General features: G+C 43.1%; 1 protein-coding gene across 14 annotated transcripts in view; it reads left to right on the top strand.

Moving 5' to 3' along the window:
* The window catches only part of tenm3 (teneurin transmembrane protein 3), an 861,875-nt gene that overhangs the window by 395,793 nt on the left and 445,985 nt on the right, over positions 1-20,097 (top strand). For all 14 annotated transcript variants that reach the window (XM_062995505.1, XM_062995517.1, XM_062995516.1 and 11 more), the window contains one exon: positions 14,094-14,197. The gene's annotated coding sequence lies outside the window, so the exon portion shown is untranslated. The remainder of the gene's footprint in view (positions 1-14,093; positions 14,198-20,097) is intronic.

The raw sequence follows: 20,097 nt of genomic DNA, 5'->3' as shown, positions 1-20,097 counted from the left end.
TCCACATGAGCTGAGCTGTTGTTGCTCCTAAATGTTCACATCTTTAGTTTTCCCTTGTAAGTGATGGTGCCATGTTGATGGTCTGTGCTCTTTGCTTTGTCCTGCTACTAAACATATTTACCCAGAACAACTCCATTGCTATGATATTATTATTGTTATTATTATTATTATTTTTATGTATTTATTTATTTATTTATTCATTTTTATTTGTATGTTGGAATAATTAATACACACATTATTTCTATATTATTTTTTATTTTTTATTATTATTATTATTATTATTATTATTTATTTATTTATTTGTGGGCTGGAATTTCTGCACACACAGAACTGAAACACTGGCTGGTGTATAAATCGTGAGGGAGCAGTTGGCTTTCAGGCCCTTGGTACCAGCTTTGTTTGGTGTAATATGTGACACTGAATCTCCAGAGTCCAGTTGTGGAGTGTTTTACACCATCCCACTGTGGTAGACTCTTGACATTTCACATGGTGATTGTAGGCTTGTGTGCGTATAATAGCTGAGCTGTTGTTGCTCCTAAATCTACAGTTCACGTCTACAGTTTTTCCCTGTAAATGATGGTTCCACGTTGATGGTTTGATGGTCCACTGATGGTGTGCTTTACACCTTTCAGTTGACGCCTGTCTTTGAAGCGATTATCTAGAAGTCTTCATGTTCCTAGACGTGTCCACTTCATCCTTGCAGCTCTAACAGGACACAAATGTGGTTCCACGTTTCGACCTCACCGCTGCACTCGGAACAGATCTGAACGTCGGAAAATCTTGATGAACCGACGGAGCCGCTCTGATATCCGCTGAGCTTCGTATACTGACTGATTCTACTGAATATCTGGGTCCGGGGAGAGGGCGCCGCTGGATTTTTGTCATTCTTGCACAGGCACGACTGGATCACCGGCCGCTGTCTGGAACACAAAGGAGCAGCTGGAGACGGAGTCCTTTGTTCCTGCTCTGTCTAATCCAATATCTCATACCCCGTCTGATTGTGGCACCTCCTGCTGTGATCTCTGAGCCAAAGGGTGACAAAAATGACCCCCACAACCACCAAAAATCTACTAGAATTACTTTAGAACAAGTTTCTATTGATCTCCTGTCCAGTAGTTGTGTTCTTTACACCAGGTATTCCACACGTTATCGTGCTCAGTGCTCCACGCTGAGCCGTTGTTGCTCCTGGAAGCAGGAATTTGATGCATTGACGACGCCACACTGAAGTTTGCTGAGCTTTCCAGTACGAACCACTCAACTGGTCAGCGGCGATGCCCGGCTATATTGTTTCTGTGATTCATATACACGCGCGGCTCTGAAACTCTGGCCGCTGTTCAGAATACAAAGGAGCAGTTGGAGGTCGAACCCTTTTGTGCCAGCTCTGTCTAATCCAATATTTCATACCCCGTCTGATTTTGGCACCTCTAACTGTGTTTTCCAAGCCAAAGCAGGACAAAAAAAGAAGAGAAAGAGAGAAAGAAACTACTACTATATATACACCGATCAGGCATAACATTAAAACCACCTCCTTGTTTCTACACTGACTGTCCATTTTATCAGCTCCACTTACCATATAGAAGCACTTTGTAGTTCTACAATTACTGACTGTAGTCCATCTGTTTCTCTGCATGCTTTGTTAGCTCCCTTTCACCCTGTTCTTCAATGGTCAGGACCCCCACAGGACCACCACAGAGCAGGTATTATTTAGGTGGTGGATCATTCTCAGCACTGCAGTGACACTGACATGGTGGTGGTGTGTTAGTGTGTGTTGTGCTGGCATGAGTGGATCAGACACAGCAGCGCTGCTGGAGTTTTTAAACACCTCACTGTCACTGCTGGACTGAGAATCGTCCACCAACAAAAAATATCCAGCCGACAGCGCCCCGTGGGCAGCGTCCTGTGACCACTGATGAAGGTCTAGAAGATGACCGACTCAAACAGCAGCAATAGATGAGCTCTCGTCTCTGACTTTACATCTACAAGGTGGACCGACTAGGTAGGAGTGTCTAATAGAGTGGACAGTGAGTGGACACGGTATTTAAAAACTCCAGCAGCGCTGCTGTGTCTGATCCACTCATACCAGCACAACACACACTAACACACCACCACCATGTCAGTGTCACTGCAGTGTTGAGAATGATCCACCACCTAAATAATACCTGCTCTGTGGGGGTCCTGACCATTGAAGAACAGGGTGAAAGCAGGCTAAAAAGGTATGTAGAGAAACAGATGGACTACAGTCAGTAATTGTAGAACTACAAAGTGCTTCTATATGGTAAGTGGAGCTGATAAAATGGACAGTGAGTGTAGAAACAAGGAGGTGGTTTTAATGTTATGTTTTTTTTATCTGCAGCATGTTGTGTTGTTCCATCTCTCGGGTGTTTTCACATAGAAACAACTCAACCTTTAACAAATTCCTAAATGGACTAACGTCGTGCCACTGTTGTCTCGAAATAGGACAAACTGTCTCGTGGGACGGTGTTGTCTGAGGGTTTCAAATCGCCTCGGAGGATCAAAGCGGCCCTGAGGGAGGCGCGAGCTGCTGCATCAGCGTTTGCACGTTCCTTAATGAGAGAGGACATTCGGCTCTGCTCGTGTTCAGACATTATTCCACCTGTCTCTGTATTTACCCACTTTATATTACTGGAATTGAGCGGCTCGTTACTTCCAGGCGTCTTTTTCTCTTCTGTTCTCGCAGCGTTTAATTAAAGCCTCAGTTCAGCCAAAAATAAATAAATAATATATAAATAAATAAAATGCAATTATATCTGTGAATCCTAATGTCAAAAATCAGCTGAGTTACTCAATATATGGTCAAATGTATGAGGACAGATAGACAGACAGACAGATAGATAGACAGACGGACAGACAGATATAGATAGATAGATAGACAGACAGACAGACAGACAGACAGACAGACAGATGGATAGACAAATAGATAGATAGACAGACGAACAGACAGATGTAGATGGATGGATGGATAGACAGACAGACAGACAGACGGGACAGGGATAGATAGACAGACAGATATAGATAGATAGATAGATAGATAGATAGATAGATAGATAGATAGATAGATAGATAGATAGACAGACAGATAGATAGATAGATAGATAGATAGATAGATAGATAGATAGCTAGATAGATAGATAGATAGATAGATAGACAGGACAGAGATAGATAGATAGATAGATAGACAGACAGACAGACAGACAGACAGACAGACAGACAGACAGACAGACAGACAGAGGCCTAGACAGATGGATAGACAAATAGATAGATAGACAGACGAACAGACAGATGTAGATGGATGGATGGATGGATAGACAGACAGACAGACAGACGGGACAGAGATAGATAGACAGACAGATATAGATAGATAGATAGATAGATAGATAGATAGATAGATAGATAGATAGATAGACAGACAGACAGACAGACAGACAGACAGACAGACAGACAGACAGAGATAGATAGACAGACAGAGATAGACAGACAGAGATAGATAGATAGATAGATAGATAGATAGATAGATAGATAGATAGATAGATAGATAGATAGATAGATAGATAGACATATTGAAAACAGACATATATAGGTAGACAGACAGACATAGATAGACAGACAGACGTAGATAGATAGACAGAGACAGTCAGACAGATGTCCAAAGTGAAAGTCAGGAAAGCTAAGCTAAGGCTAAGTGAAAGCTCCGTGTACAGACCAGGTCAGCACTGAGACTCAAACCTGCGCCCTCTCTCCGGTGTGCTGGATTATTTATAGCTCATTAATGAAGTCCCGTGTAGAATAAATGTAGAGTTCGGTCCTGCAGTGTGAGTGGGCAGAGTATTCGTACCCGTCCTGTACCGAAGCGCCAGTCTGCATGGAACATCATCGTCTCACTGATTAATATCAATCATGTCATGAGCGTCTGATCCGTCTCACGTTCCACTCTGTCCGCTCGGACGGGTCAGCGACACCTTCTCACCGGTCGTGAGGTGAAAGCGGCGCGGGTAATTTGCCAGCGGAGCCGGGTGTGATTAGAGGAGAGCGGGCGCTGTGATGGCTGGTATAAATAGAGCTTGTTATTCTGTGTAATAGGGTTACTCCTGATTGCTTCCAGGTGCCGTGGGTGAAACTCTGCACCACGCCGCCTTCCTCTCGCTCTTTATTCTGGAGGAAACGCAGACGCCCATGACGCTGTTGTTTTAGCTCTACGCAAGGTACGCGACTAGCTGTGCGTCCGATTCTCCTAATGCTAGTCTGATCTATAAGACAGCGCCCGTTGGTACAATGTTAAAGCTTTAAAGTGTTTAATTTCTGTTTTATTTCCAGTAATATGTTGAGTTATGGGCCGTTCCGCAGAGTCCAGGAGATTATATGTATAAATGTATGTAAAAATAAACCTTAAGATGCATTTTTAAGTGAGCAAAGTGTTCTGCACATTGATCTTATTGCAAAATTAGGATATATTGTTTAAAACGTCAATAAAAACTCCCTATAGAACTGAAAAATAGTATTTTGTTCATGTCCCCACTCTCTAACACGAGACAATATATAATATATAATATACAATAATATACAATATATAATAGGGCGGCACGGTGGCTCAGTGGGTAGCACTGTCGCCTCACAGCAAGAAGGTCCTGGGTTCGATCCCCAGGCAGGGCGGTCCGGGTCCTTGCTGTGTGGAGTTTGCATGTTCTCACCGTGTCTGCTTGGGTTTCCTCCAGTAGCTCCGGTTTCCTCCCACAGTCGAAAAACATGCAGTCAGGTTAATTGGAGACACTGAATTGCCCTATAGGTGAATGTGTGTGTGTGTGTGTATCTGCCCTGCGATGGACTGGCACCCTCTCCAGGGTGTTACTGTGTGCCTTGCGCCCATTGAAAAGCTGGGATTGGCTCCAGCACCTGCTCAAGGGCCCAACAGTGGCAACCTGGCAGTGGTGAGGCTTGAACCAGCAATCTTTCACTTACTAGTCAAGTTAAACACTAGTTAACCACTAGGCTACAACCTGTGCAAATCTGCAATAATAACAGGTGCAAATTTTCACACAGGGACATTTTGGGGCCCACGACAAAATCCTTTTTTGGGCCCCTGACTTTTTACCAGTGACGCTTGAAAATTGGAAGCCACGCCCATTTCTAACAGGTGTATAAAATCACTAAAAGGCCCTTTCCTGTCCCAACACGACAGCCCTTAGTTTGGTGTTATGGAACTCCAGAGTCCTGCACAGAGCCCTGACCTCAACCCCACCGAACAGCTCTGAGATGAATTAGAACATGGACCGTGACCCAGGCCTTCTGTTACAGCTGTGTGACTAGAAGACAACAACGCCATCTTATTAATGCTGGTGGTTTTGAAATGGAATGTCCAACATGCTCGTAGAGTGTTAGTAAGTGGCCTGGAACTACACACACACACACACACACACGCACACACTATACGACCAAAAGTATTTGGACACCTGACCATGTTTTAATAGATCGACTTTTCGCTGCTCTTGTGAGAAGCTTCTCACAAGACTTTGAAGTATGTCTGTAGGAATTTGTGCCAGTTCAGTTAAAATATGGCATAATTTGTATGGCTGGGTGCTGATGTTGGTCAAGCAAGGCTCAGTTGATGTTCCGGTTCATTCCAGAGCTGTTGAGTGGAGCTGAGGTCAGGGTTCTGTTCTTCATGTCTTTATAGAGCTTGCTCATGCTGGAACAGGAACGGACCTTCCCTAAACTGTTGCTGCAAAGTTGGAGGGATAGAATTTCCTGAGGCGAATTTTTATTCAAAGCGACGTACAGTTCAAGCGATTGAGGGTTAAGGGCCTTGCTAATGGGCCCAACATTGGCAGGCTGGTGGTGGGGCTAGAACCATCAACCCTCTGATTACTAATCCAGCGCCCTAATCTTCTTAATCTACTTGCACGTCTTTGTACTGTGGGAGGAAACCGGATCTCCCGGAGGAAACCCACACAGGGAATCGAACCCATGACGTTCTTTCTGTGCTACACACCCACCAGGAATCTCAGCCACATTCTGTACTCGTCAGACTCTATTTCGAGGTCATGGAGTGTCCTGACGCGCCCCTCGTCCCAAACAAGAGCAGATTGTGTCTCACGCACGCCTAATCCTCCAGCTATTCCTGGAATTAGAAGGCCGGCGGTGAAAGTGCAGAGGCGTCTTTTGTTCCTCGAACCCCTCGAGACACAGAGTCACATTTTCAGGACCCGTCTCCCGATTTCCCGCTCCTCAAAATGTCCGGGTCACCGTCCGCATCCGTCACCTCAAATTCCTCGTACATGCATCTCAGAGAAACAGATTCGCATTCTGTCCTGCTTTGTTTCATCCTGGCAGCGACACAAAACGCTTCTCGTCTTATTTCTTTATTTCTTTATTTATTTAGCTGTGAACAGAATACCATGAATAATATGTAATGCTTTTAATCAGCCGCTCTCATGTGGTGCCCACCGCCAGCGCACGCACCATTTCAAGCCGAAAGAAAACAAACCTGACCTCCGTTCCCTCTGATGTTTTTCGGCGTCGGTGGAGTGGCGCTCCGGGTTCGATTTCCCGGAGCTCCGACACGGTGGCGACAGCTTTTCCGAGCCTAATGCGAGGTTAGCGCTAAAATGCATCAACAGCAAATTGCGAATGCGTGATTACCCAGGGGTCCGGCCTGGATTCGCTTAATTCTCATTATGCTAATTAGCTCGAGTTACAGGTTTGTTGTGTGCGGTAAGATCTTAATTCCTTCCCGATTTGTCAAATATTAGTATGTAGTGCGTCTGCCGATGCTAGGTTTATTTACACAGGGACGCTGAGTGATAATCAAGCCTTCATACTGACTGCTGTCCAGAAATAATGTACGGTCAGACTGGGTGTGGTGTTCATGATGTACTGCACGCAGCGTCTGGTCGCCGTATCGTCAGTTCAGAGGTCAGTCGGTTCTGGGAGTGGCGTTGAGTTTTAAAGACGTTGAGTTTCGAGGTATTTTCTCCCGTAAGGATGTTTGGGGAACCTGTAAATGCGTCCATGGTCCCGTGGAGCTGCAGATATTTTAGTCTCATGTAAAATAATGAGGTTGTTTTTGACACTTAAGCACTGAAAATAACACAAATATAATATAAACACACTGAAATACAATTACTAACAGTTACACATCAATAAAAATACAATAAAAGCTGCACTTTAGTTTTACTTCTTTATTGTTTCCTGACGCTTCTTAATGGTGGAGATGCTCGATGTTGGGATACCGTATTCTGTTCAGCACCGGCGCATTCACATGAGAAGTGACAAAACCGCTTTTGCGCCACTGTGCCGTTATTTCCGATAGAGTGTGACGGCGGTGCACAAACTTATCGTGACTTATTGTAGTAAAACAGCGAGTGAGGAATGTGATTCCTTTATAAAAATATTCACAGTCACTGTGGAATAAGAATGAAGCTGTGTGTGTGTGTGTGTGTGTGTGTGCCTTGTGTTAAAGGGCACTTTGTGAAGGGTGTGTTCCTCCTCTGTGCCCAGTGTTCCCAGTGCCACCACACCACAACAATGACCACGATAAATTAGGCCGATAAAAAAGTGCAAGTATCACAATCCAGTGTTTGAATCCCTGCTGTGTCTGAGGGTGGGAGGATGGATTGGTGTCCTATCCGGAGTGTCTGCCAGGGAAACCGCACCCACCCACGACCCTGATCAGGATAAAGTAATGCTAAAACATGGAAATGATACAAACAAACAAAAAATACAACCGTCGATATGAACTCAGGATAGATGAAGGTCTTGTATAAAAATATTCACACCCACTGTGGAATAAGAATGAAGCTGTGTGTGTGTGTGTGTGTGTGTGTGTGTACATGCGGTCGCTTCCACATTCTGCTTCCTTCTCTATCCCGTCTGATCGAGGCTCACTGCATAAAACACACATTTATTCATGAAGAGCGAGCGAGGTGACGCCAGCGAAACTAAAGTATATAGACATGGGTCAACGGCAGCGAGAATGAGAAGAAGAGTGTGTGTGTGTGTGTGTGTGTGTGTGTGTGAAGGAGAGGAAAGATACTAGGACACAAAGGACGAAGATAAAAAGAGCGAACGCAAGACGAGAAGACAGAGGGCAGAGAGTCCGGGTGCAGGGGACACGCTTCAGTTCTCTGGTGTAGCGCAGGACAGCGCGGCAGATTTATACAGCCGCAGGGAGGCTTTAGACATACCCAGTGCTGCCCAGTACTTCAGAATGATTTATCAAAGTCCGCCGTCAGTGCCAGTTTAATTCCGCATCCGTAGCGACTGGACTGGGCGGGAAAGTGGCGCCGTAAATAAAGTAGATGTATCGCCTGAACATGCACTGTGTGGCCAAAATTATTCGGACGCCTGACCATGAGCTTGTTGGACGTCGCATTTCTCATCTCGCATCTCAGAAACTCTGCTGAGAAAGCTTCTCACAAGTACTTAAAGTGTGTCTGTGGGAATTTGTGCCCGTTCAGTCAGTATGGTTATCCCACAGCTGTTGAGTGGGTCGGAGGTCAGGGCTCTGTTCAGGACACTGGAGCTTTTCTTCACGTCTTTATAGAGCTCACTCATGCTGGAACAGGAAAGGGGCCTTCCCTAAACTGTTTAAACTGTTGCTGCAAAGTTGGAAGCATATCATCTGCTTTATATTATTGATTTATTACACATTAAGTAAATAACTAGAAGGGACGTCCCAATACTTTTGACTTTTGTCCATGGGGCAACATTGGGACGTTTGAGGTCAGGTGTCCAAATACTTTTGACAATAGAGTGAATGTTTGTTTTCATATAAACACACTTTTTTCCCCTTTTTATTTATGCATTGCATTCAATCTGTCTTTTCACCCATGCATTCTGCACAGGCGTCTCTATCAGGGTCCTTACACAGCGTTCGAAGACATAGTCCGGTCATCCCGCCCTAGCAGAAACGTGTCTGCTGCAGGCACTGCCGATTATGCCCGCTAGATGGCACCCAGCCGACCGGTGGCAACGCCAAGGTTCGAACCGAGAAGTTCAGAATCTCGGCGCTGGTGTGCTAGCAGAAATATAATAATATAAACAATAAAAATAAATATAAAAATATAAATAATAAATATATTAATATAAATAATAAATATAAAAATGTAGTAATAAATATAATAATATAATAATATAAAGAATAAATATAGAAATATAAATAATGAATAATAAATATAATAACATAAATAATTAATATAATAATATAAGTAAATAATAAAAAATAAATAATAAATATAATAATATAAATAATAAATATATAAATATAAATAATGAATAATAAATATATTAATATAAATAATACATATAAAATATTAATAATAAATAGAATAATATATATAATAAATATAATAATATAAATAATAAATATAAAAATATAAGTAATAAATATAATAATATAAATAATCAATATAATAATATAAATAATAACTATAATAATATAAATAATAAATATTACATTTTATATTATAAATAATAAATATTAAATGCAATAATATAAATAATAAATTTAATAATATTAATAATAAATATTAAATTCAATAATATAAATAATAAATATTAAATACAATAATATAAATAATAAATATAATAATATAAGTAATTAATATAATAATATAAATAATAAATATCGACCACACTGACGTCCCGGAGAAAGTGATTGTAATTCTTTACTATGAATTAAGCTCGAGCTGTAAAAGTCATGTGATCGCGTGATTGACCCTCGGGTCAGTATTCGGCTTGCGCTCCGCGTTTTGATGTCTGTGTCAGCCGTTTCATATCGCCGAGGCTTTCCGAGCTCTCCGTTATCTCCAAAAACAGCAATCGCTCCCCTTTCCCAACCTGGCAGGAGGGCTGTGTCTCAATCCCCTACATCTTCCCTTAAAATCCACCGAGTACCCAAATCTCCCCATAGGACGCGCCTTCAATCGAACTCTGGCCGGGACGCGCACACGAGCGCGAGCAACCCGGAAAGATCGGAGCGGGTACGGAACAGCCTCCGTCAGCACGAGCGGGCCGCGGGGAGCGCCTTACTGAGCAATAATCGGTCCTCATCAGGGCTGGTGCAATTACGGGTCATCAAAGCCGATCTGGAAGAGCTCAGAGCTCCACCGAGGCGCCGGCTGACGGCCCACAGCAAACCTGCCATCACGGGTACTGATTATGTCCAGGCCCCGAGCGCGGGACGTGCATTCGAAACAATTAACGCGGCCGTCACGCTCAAACACGCACTTCCTTCACTGCATGACCTTTAAAAAAGCCGCACCGGAGCGACGAGCTGTTTATTTTTCTAATAATGGCTCCATTTAAAATTCAAGGTCTTTGTACGTTTTCTCTATTAGCACAGGAAAGCCAAATCTTAATCACGTCCATTTGACCTTTATTAGTCTTGCGGGGGAAAAGCCTTGATGTCTGACGGAATCGCATCCGGGGAAATTCTTTACAGATGTCGACGATAAACGGCGCAGGAAAACCAGCCGCGCATCACCTGCAGCTTTTTAAACTCTCATCACTGTTTAACACAGCGGAAATTTATTTATTTATCCATTTAGTGTCTGTTTTATCACTGATTTATCCTGGTCAGGGTCACGGTGGGTGTGATATATTGAGCTAAAGGCAGGGAACGTCCCGGACTGGTCACCAGTCCATCACATGGCACACACACACACACACACACACATTTACATTTTAGGCATTTAGCAGACGCTTTTATACATAGTGACTTACGGTTGCGGGTTAAGGGCCTTTGTCAGTGGTGGGTCTTGAACCAGCAGTGTTCTGATTACTAGTCCAGTACCTTAACCACTAGGCTACAACTCCCTAGTGCAGTTTTTAGTAGCTCCGATTAGCCTGACTGCACGTCTTTGGACTTTGGAACCCACACAGACACAGGGAGAACATGCAAACTCCACACAGAAAGGACCCCGGCCGTCCGACTGGGAATCGAACCCGGGCCACTTTGCCACCCAGTAGTAAAGAAAAAAAAAAAGTTTCTTATATCAAACAACCAAAAGCTTCAAAAGGAATGTTTCAGAAATAGACTTACCATTTGATGTAGTTCTTTCAGAGGCGTTTCACACCAAACTGACCTGATGTCAGCTGATCATCTAAATATGTGGCCTTACATGAACGCTTTTAACTGATGAACATTGTTTACACAGCACATGTGAGCAGTAATGTGTGCTTTTAAATTGCATACTCCCATTGGTCGATCATGTACACGCCCTACACATTACCATTGGTCAGCAGCAGCTTGTTGCATGGTGCAGGAACACAGCTTCAGTAGCTTCAGTAATGTTCATTCACAATTCAATTATAGAAAGAAAAAAAATCTGATCTTTTATCCTGAGCTGCAGAAAATTGCACGTTACAGAATCATCGGCGCTGCAGAGTCGCCGAGGGACGTCCGTGCATGGAATATAAATGTAAACACGTCCTGCTGGAACTTTTATGCTCCTTAATTAGTAATTAAGGACTTTCGGTACAGATTTAATCTTCAGGAAAGAAAAACGTGCACATTAGGAGAACTTAAAAGCTTAAAAGTGGATCTTCATGTCAAACGATTTTATTATTTATTTATTTATTATCTACTTTATTCCATTTTATTTTCTTGTTACTTGGTCTGGTTTTCCTGGACTCACTAAGTGCAAGGCAGTGACGTACCCCAGACAGGACGCCAATCTTACCCCTGCATCCTCAGACATAGCCAATCGAGTCTGTATGTAGGCATCCAACTATAGCTATAAAAAGATTTAAAATTGTGTTAGATGTGGTAGAAGGTAAACTTTTAGGTTTGACCGTCACCCACTCTGTGCCACAGCCTGCCTCAAGCTGCCCACTTTTCCTTATAGCGCTTTTCCACCAAAATAACTCTGGTTCTGGAACCGGTTCTGTTCGGGTTTCTTCGAACCTTGGTGTTTTTTAGAGAACCGGCGCACGTTATCAACGGTGGGCGTTACACAACGAAATCAAAGAGTAGTAACATGATGGCGGAGCGTGTAGATTACCTGTGGGGATTTGTGCTGTTGTTACAGATGTTCGTTTTTATGCAAAAAGCACTCCTGAGGATTCTACACTTACAGTACTGTAACAGCATATTGTCTAAGCAATTGAGGGTTAACGGCCCAACAGTGGCAACCTGGCAGTGGTGGGGCTTGAACCAGTACTTGATTACTAGTCAGGTACCTTAACCACTAGGCTACAACTGCCCTCTGGGAGCCTAACCACTCAAGCATCCATATCTATATATAATACAACCATAAAACACTTAAATATGTCCTTATTTTTACAGATGTTCCACGTAACATGACGGACATGTCAGTAAAATATTTCATTAATTCATGACCATCAGGTTAGCGCTTGAGCAGGTTAAGGATCGAACCGAAGTGTGGAGATTCCTCTAGTTAGGAGACAGCAGCCCACCGCAGGGATTCACGTGTTGAGATCTTCATGTTCATCACATCCTCTCTGGTCAGGATGAAGTTCGTTACTGGATGAGTTCATGTTCCTGTGAACTCTCTGTAATGAGCTGACGGAGCTCCACGCCTCCACATTCACCCAGTGAAACATGATGTTAGAAACATGATGTTAGTGCCGCTTTTCCTCCACCTGCTCGTCTAACCGATCTTTATCTTCCTCGAAGTTTCTTTATTAACACGGACATTTTTACAGTGTGGTCAAACAAATTCATTAATACACTAAAAACCTGGTGACCCGCCCTGCTCCCTAATAAGACCTGGAGCTCATGAGGCAGATTATTTAGACGCTCTACTTATACAGAGATTACGCCGATTACGTCACCGCAGTTTTAGCTTATTAAGCTAACACAGTTAGCCTCAGGCGGCACAACCCGCTAGCACGCCAGCTATTGTCTCCCTTTGTGTACCGAAAATGCTTAAACTGTCCTGACGCCCCAATTTACAAATAAACGACACTCGACTCCGTTGGTTGCTCTGCATTATATTCGTCCGCCACGTTCGTCGTTTTTTGTGAGAATTTTTCTTTAGTTTTTTTAATATTATAATTTTTCCTACTTTTTTCCCCCAATTTTCTTCCCTAATCTAGTCGTGTCCAGTTACCCTGATTGCTCCTCTATACTGATTCGACCCTTCACCGCTGACCGAGGACGCCTCTCAACTGACATACGCCCCCTCCGGCACGTACAGTCAGTACAGACTGCATTTTTCACCTGCACGAGTCGAGTTCACACACCGACGGGCACCGTGTACGGAGGGCCACACCCCCATCGGCATTATTCCAGACGCCATCAGTCAGCCAGCAGGGGTCGCAGTCGCACCAGTTATGAGGACCTATGATCCGACTTTTTACCCCTAACCCTGAACAACAGCCAATCGTTGTTCATGCTGCCGCCCAGCCCAGTCGGAAGGCAGAGCTGAGATTCGATACGATGTATTCGAGACCCCAACTCTGGTGCGCTAGCGTACTTTACCGCTGCACCACCTGAACGGCGAATTTTCCTTTTGTGCCGCACTGAACGCTGGGATTGCCTTCAGCGCTGAGGAGGCGTCGGACGCTCCCTCGTCATTCAGTCAGATCATCACTCAGACTTAAGGCGCCTCAGTAGGAGCATTTTAAGGGATCTAAGGATTTAGACACGCCCTCTTCTCAGGAGTGTAGGATGACGTAAAATGTGTCTGTGTGGACAGACCCCATGGACTTTCCAAGACATCAGAAGGAGTCCTGTGGTATCTGGTACAGGGACGTCGCAGGTAGCAGGTCCTTCGGCTTGTGTACTGTCCATTGTGGTGTGTCTCTCACCCTGGTAAACGATGCACATGTGCCCGATCATGCCCATTAGTCAGAAAATAAATAAATAAATAAACAGTCATTGGTGAGGTGAGACGCTGATGACTTGGCTTGTCCTTTCAGCAGTGTTTAGACCTGATAGAACTTCATGTGGATGAAAAAGCTTTACCGAGTCATTAGGAAGGGCGTCCACATACTATTGGTCCTACAGTGTATAGATCACCCCTGCCAATAATTCTATAGCTGAATGTACGTATAATCTCATGTATTATTGGAATGATGACCCTAGTCTGTCCTCCTCTCTGTCCTGTGTGCAGGTTGATGTTCAGATCTCCAGCTCTGTGAGAAGATCCATGGATTACTGCATTAACTTTCACTATCGGTCACATGAGATCCACACGTGTCACGTCCTGTCCGGCTGGTAAGTCACGTTTTGTTATTTATTTGGTTTGTTACACTGATCCACGCTGCACTACAGACTGTACAGACACATTTTGCATATAGATGGTTATAATTAATCGTGCTGTTGATTGATCTGCGTGTTTCATGTCCACTTAAAGGTCAGTTTTTATGCTCTGTTGTATTCACTGGTGAGCTCTGTCTGATTGTTACGGTGCATGATGGTTGTGGCATAACGGTGTATGGCTGCATGGCGACGACTTTCCTTTTGAAGTATGAAAATGTTGTAGCGACACCCAGCAGCCACAATCCAAAATCCTAAATACTAGCAGCTAATATTACACATAGATCTGGTACTACATATAGCCTTACATTTCTGTAATACTGTAAAGTGAATGCACACAAATATGAATATTAAATATAATTTCATTTAATGAGATTTAAAACACGGGCTGCACTACTTAGGATTTGAACCCAGGACCTATTTGCTTCTTTTTGTCTAATATAAATAATATAATATCAATAAATCATAGACCGTTTTGTTCTTGCTCTTGTTTACATGCTGTAGATCCAGAGAATGATGCTTTGCTGATGATGGGGGCCCAAAAAATCTTGCTTAGGGCCCCAAAAGACTAGAACCGGCTTTGTTAAAAGCAAAGGCTCATGGGCAAACATACTGACAGTTCATTTCAAGAATCACTCAGCGTGTGTGTGTGTGTGAGAGTGCCAGCGTGTACCAGGCATTACCCCATGCTGCGTTTCCTACGTTAGAAGCCCGACCACGTCATCCAATCGGGCTCTGTATCCACCTCGACGAGCCAATCAGACGCGACAGCGTAGCATCAGTACGGAATCAAAGCCTGGCGGCTCGCGTGTGATGTTCCGATTCAGTCTGACGGGTACGGGCGAAGGAGGGCGAATAAGAAAAGCAGGGAATAAATAGTGCCCCGTTTGAGTCCGTGGGTAGGAACACGTCCCACGTCTCGCTCTGTAATTTATGCCCTTTCAGCCACCCATAACACGCTCGGATCCTTTTAAGTACACGCCATCGCGAGGCTTGTGTTATCATTTCCTGCGCTCAGCTGCCCCAGATTTCCATTCAGCGCTTTGAAAACAGAGGCGACACTTCAGTCTGATGTCGAGGCATCAAATAGCCTGGAAATCGTGCTAGCGCTGCTAAATGCGAATCGTTTCACAGCTGGAATTGTGTTTCATTATTTATTTATTAGCGAGTGTTTATAATTTGTGTGATATTTTCCACGAATGCTTCAGAACGTGAGATATAATCAGATAAACTTGGATAAATCTCTTATTCATTTATTTATTTATTTGTGGCATCGCTGAAAGTGTGTGATATCTTTATCTCAGCGTGCGATCGGGAACAGGAGGAGAGGGACGGATGGATGGGAGGATAGAGGGATTATTGGAAAGACGCCGTAGCGTCGGGGTGTCAGCCCGAGACCGGACCACCCGCTGAGACGCCCGACGCTTGCTCGGGTTAGAGCATGAAAGGAGCGAGCCAGGCGCCTCCCTTCCTCCTCGGACGGTAGATCGGATTAGCTGGCGGGATTTATTTTTTCCTCTCACGTTTTTGTGTCTTCTGGCTCTCTGAGCAGTGACGCGTCTATTCTTCTATCGCGCTCCTCGATTTGACGTGATGGAGGGCCGTGACGGGATTTTTCGCGTGTACGTTTTGTTGGAGACGCTCTCCACAGTGGGTCTGCTCAGTCTGACGTTCTTTTAGCTTTGGCGGCGCTGAGTGTTTGTTTGTGCACATTTGTTTGACGTGAAGACCATGTTTATTGTCCTAATAGGGTTGCAAAGTTTGTTTTTGACAAACACTTTTCCTCAGTGACTGTTTGGATTACCCATAAAGCACTGCAAGCAAACAGATAAAACATGCTTTCAATCTGCCTCATAAACATACACTGTTTGGTTATGAGGCTCCACGGTGGCGCAGCGGGTAGTATTGTCGCTTCGCAGCAAGGTAGGCCGTCCTTTATGTGTGGAGTTTGTATGTTCTCCTCGTGTCTGGCGGCTGGGTTTTCTTCCAGGTACTCCGGTTTCCTCCCACAAGTTCAAAGACCTGCTGTCAGGCCAGATGGAGCTACTGGAAATTTCCCTAAGTGTGTGTGTGTGTGTGTAACATGAGATAACTAAACATGCCTGTATGTAGACACCCAACCGGCTGGTAGCACCTCTGGGGATTCAAACCCCAACGTAATTTATCAGCGCAGCACACTACGTAATTTTAAAAAAATATATAAATAAATAAATATAATAATCATAAATAAAGAAATATAATAATCATAAATAAAGAAATAAAAATAACAATAATAAATCAATCAATTAATCATAAATAAATAAATAAATAAATAATAAATAAATAAATAAAAATAATAATAAAAAATAAAAAAATAAATACATAAATAAATACATAAATAAATCATAAATAAATAAAAAACAATCAAATCAATAAATCAAATACATAAATAAATAATAAATAAACAAATGAAATTATTTTGTTACAGTGACCAGAAGTGTGTTTAAACTAGAAAACATGAGGCATTAAAACCCAACAGCACTGTACCTACTGTCTATCATGTTAGTGGTAGTATTGTGATCCGGGACTATTTTGCTTCTAGTAAAATTGGTGCATCACTGAAAGAGGATGGAATAATAAACCAAGGTTAACTCCTGTTTGGATTCAACTTCAAAGAGAATATTAATGGACATAAACTTTATGGCCAGAAGTATGTGGTCACCTAAACATAAGCTCAGTCTAAACCTTTGATGCTTTAGCAGCCTCCACTCTTCTAGAATGGCTTTTTTAAAAGGTGTAAATAAAATTGTGTAAATGTTATTCTGAAGCCTTCAGTCATCCAATCTCAACCCCAGAGAGCGTCCACTCTCATCATCGGCACACCAAGTACTGTGTCCCCACAGTAAACTTCTGAAGGCTTGTCCTGGTCCAAAACCTTTATACACTTCATGCTGGGGTATATTTAGGAACAGGCACGTGTTCCCCTCATTTGTCCTCTACTGTCTCCTGAAGTTTGCTCAGCTCATGTTGACACTATCAGTCCATCTCATTCTCTGCTGTCCACGTCTCCTTCACCAGATAGTCCCGTCTCCTTACTATCTGACCTCAGTATTTAAGCTTCAGCTCCAGTGTTTGTCCTTACAGTGGACGGTCCAGGTTGATTTTCTTTACTATTGACTCATTTGATCTTCTTTTATTCCAAGGAGATGAAAGAGTTGATTCTCGGGCTCTCTGCTTTTCTTACGGTCAAACTTTCACAGCTATACAATACAGTACATGACTACTAGGGAAAAAAATAAATATATATATATTTTTTTTATTCATAAATAAACATAAATAAATACAATAAAATCTGATATAAAAATAGAATAAATATAATAAATAAATAATAAAAAACATAAATAAAAATAAATAAATACAATGAAATTAGATTTAAAAATAAATAAATAAATAATGAATAAAATAAAATAAAATCAGATATAAAAAAAAAAAAAAAAAAATTAAATAAAAATAAAAAATACATAAACATAAATAAATACAATAAAATCTGAAAAAAAAAAAAAAAAAAAAAAAAATACATAAATAAAAATAAATAAATAAAGTAAAATCAGATATAAAAAATGAAATTATCAATAAATAAATAAAAATAAAAATACATAAATAAAAATAAATAAATACAATAAAATCAGATATAAAAAATAAAATAAAATAAAATAAATAAATAAATAAATAAAGAGAGCCTGGAACATCCAGACACCCCAATTCAAATACAAATGTTATTAAAATGTGATATTTTCAGCTAGAGCAACAGACGCTCTCCTGAGAAGCTTCTCACAAGACTTCGAGGTATATCTGTTGGAATTTGTGCCACTGAGTCGAAAGAGCATTTGAATGGCCGGGGACTGATGGTCAGGAAAGTTCCAGTTGATGTTCCGGTTGATGTTCCAGCTTGCTCATGCTGTAACAGGAAGGGACCTTCCCTAAACTGTTGCTGCACAGTCTGGAGCATGTGATTTCCATTATATAACTGATTTATTACACCTGTTAGTAACTGCTGTGGCCGAAACAGCGGTCAGGGTAAAGAAACTGTTAATAGAAACACTGCTGGTTCAAGCCAAACCACAGACAAGTTGGCACTGTTGGACCCCCGAGCCAGGGTTGTAACCCTCGCCTTGGATAAAAGTCTTCTAAATGTCATAAATGTGAACGTGTTGGGTTTGCAGCCCCATATTTTATCCACATCATGCGCCAAATCACCCACAGGTCTAACATTACAGGAGCTCAGTGTGGGTGAAGATGTGTTTACATTTGAGTACATGGTGCGCCGTCCAAAACCAGAAATGGGCTCCCGAAAAGCCTCCAGATATTTAAAATCCCATAATGCTGTCTGTTTTTAAAGCCCCCCCATCCCCCTCATCCCTCCCCTCTCATTTGCTGGTTCCCGAAGCAGCCTTGGTTCTCGTGCCAGCCACCAGTAACCATATTCCAGGAAAGAGCTCCACATGTTCAATTATATAATTACATCATCGCAGATTTAGACAGATGTCCCATAATACATTTCAAATGCAATCAGCTGCACCCGACCCCCTCCCCCGTGCACACACACACACACACACACACACACACGCACGTAATGCGCCGCCTCGGCGAAGAAAAATGATCTCCGGCGCACACCAAACGCATCACATTTGTCATGCTGCTGCCCGGGCCGCTTGGCGTGGCGTGGCGTTGCCCGTCTTGTCATTGTTTCTGTCGGCGTTAGCTCGGATTTCCTGTCGCCGTTCCGACTTGGCTCCGTTCGGAGCCAAATCCCGCGGGCCGTACCTGCACACGCTGATTAGCCCGTTGAAACCCCCATTATTTCTGGACGGCCCGGACTCCAAAAAGGAGTCTCGCTCCACCGCGCTTCTCGCCAGCAGCGAAAATACGATCGCTTTGCCGATCCGCGGCCAATCTCTCCCCTCCGAAGCGCAGATGGCGAGCGGCCGCGATCAATCCTGACAACCAGACTGAGCGACTGTTTACTCTGGCGACAGAGACGTATCTGCTAGCCGAGTGAAGCGAAGCCGCCGTTGATGCGCTGCGGGCCAAACTCATGGAAGCGGGCGGTGATTTGTAAAGACACGCCCAACTTCAGGAAACAGTTTCATCACTTAAATTCTAAATTAGAACGGCCGAGGTTTTAAATCTGGACTTTATTTCAGACAAACAGCTCAATTATTTAATTTTTAATATGTATGTTTTATTTAATATTTCACAGTTCAAAGGTCTTGTATTGGGACGCCCCTTCCTTCTAACTATTCAATTCAATGTTCAATGTGTTTCAGCCACAGCAGTTGCACAACAGTGTAATAAATCAATTGAGAAGGGACGGAGGTGGCACGGTGGCTCGGTGGGTAGCACTGTCGCCTCACAGCAAGAAGGTCCTGGGTTCGATCCCCAGGTGGGGCAGTCCAGCTCCTTTCTGTGCGGAGTTTGCATGTTCTGCATGTTCTGTACACACACACCCATTCACTTATAGGGCAATTCAGTGTCTAATTAACCTGACTGCATGTTTTTGGACTGTGGGAGGAAACCGGAGCTCCCGGAGGAAACACATGCAGACATGGGGAGAACATGCAAACCACACAGAAAGGTCAGCCCAGCCTGGGGATCGAACCCAGGATCTTCTTGCTGTGAGACGACAGTGCTACCCACCGAGCCACCGTGCCGCTCCACAGATTAACAGTAACATTAAATTTCTAGTAGTTACAGTTTGCCTGACTGCAGGTACTTGTGGGGAAGAAACCGGAGCACCCGGAGGAAACCCACATGGACCGCAGCACCCCAGGCTTCTCCCACTGGAGTTCTAACACGCCAAACTCATCAAACGGAGTCGC

Source organism: Trichomycterus rosablanca, chromosome 5 (genome assembly GCF_030014385.1).
Source record: "Trichomycterus rosablanca isolate fTriRos1 chromosome 5, fTriRos1.hap1, whole genome shotgun sequence".
Lineage (NCBI taxonomy): Eukaryota > Metazoa > Chordata > Actinopteri > Siluriformes > Trichomycteridae > Trichomycterus > Trichomycterus rosablanca.
This window is presented reverse-complemented; position numbering and strand designations above follow the sequence as displayed.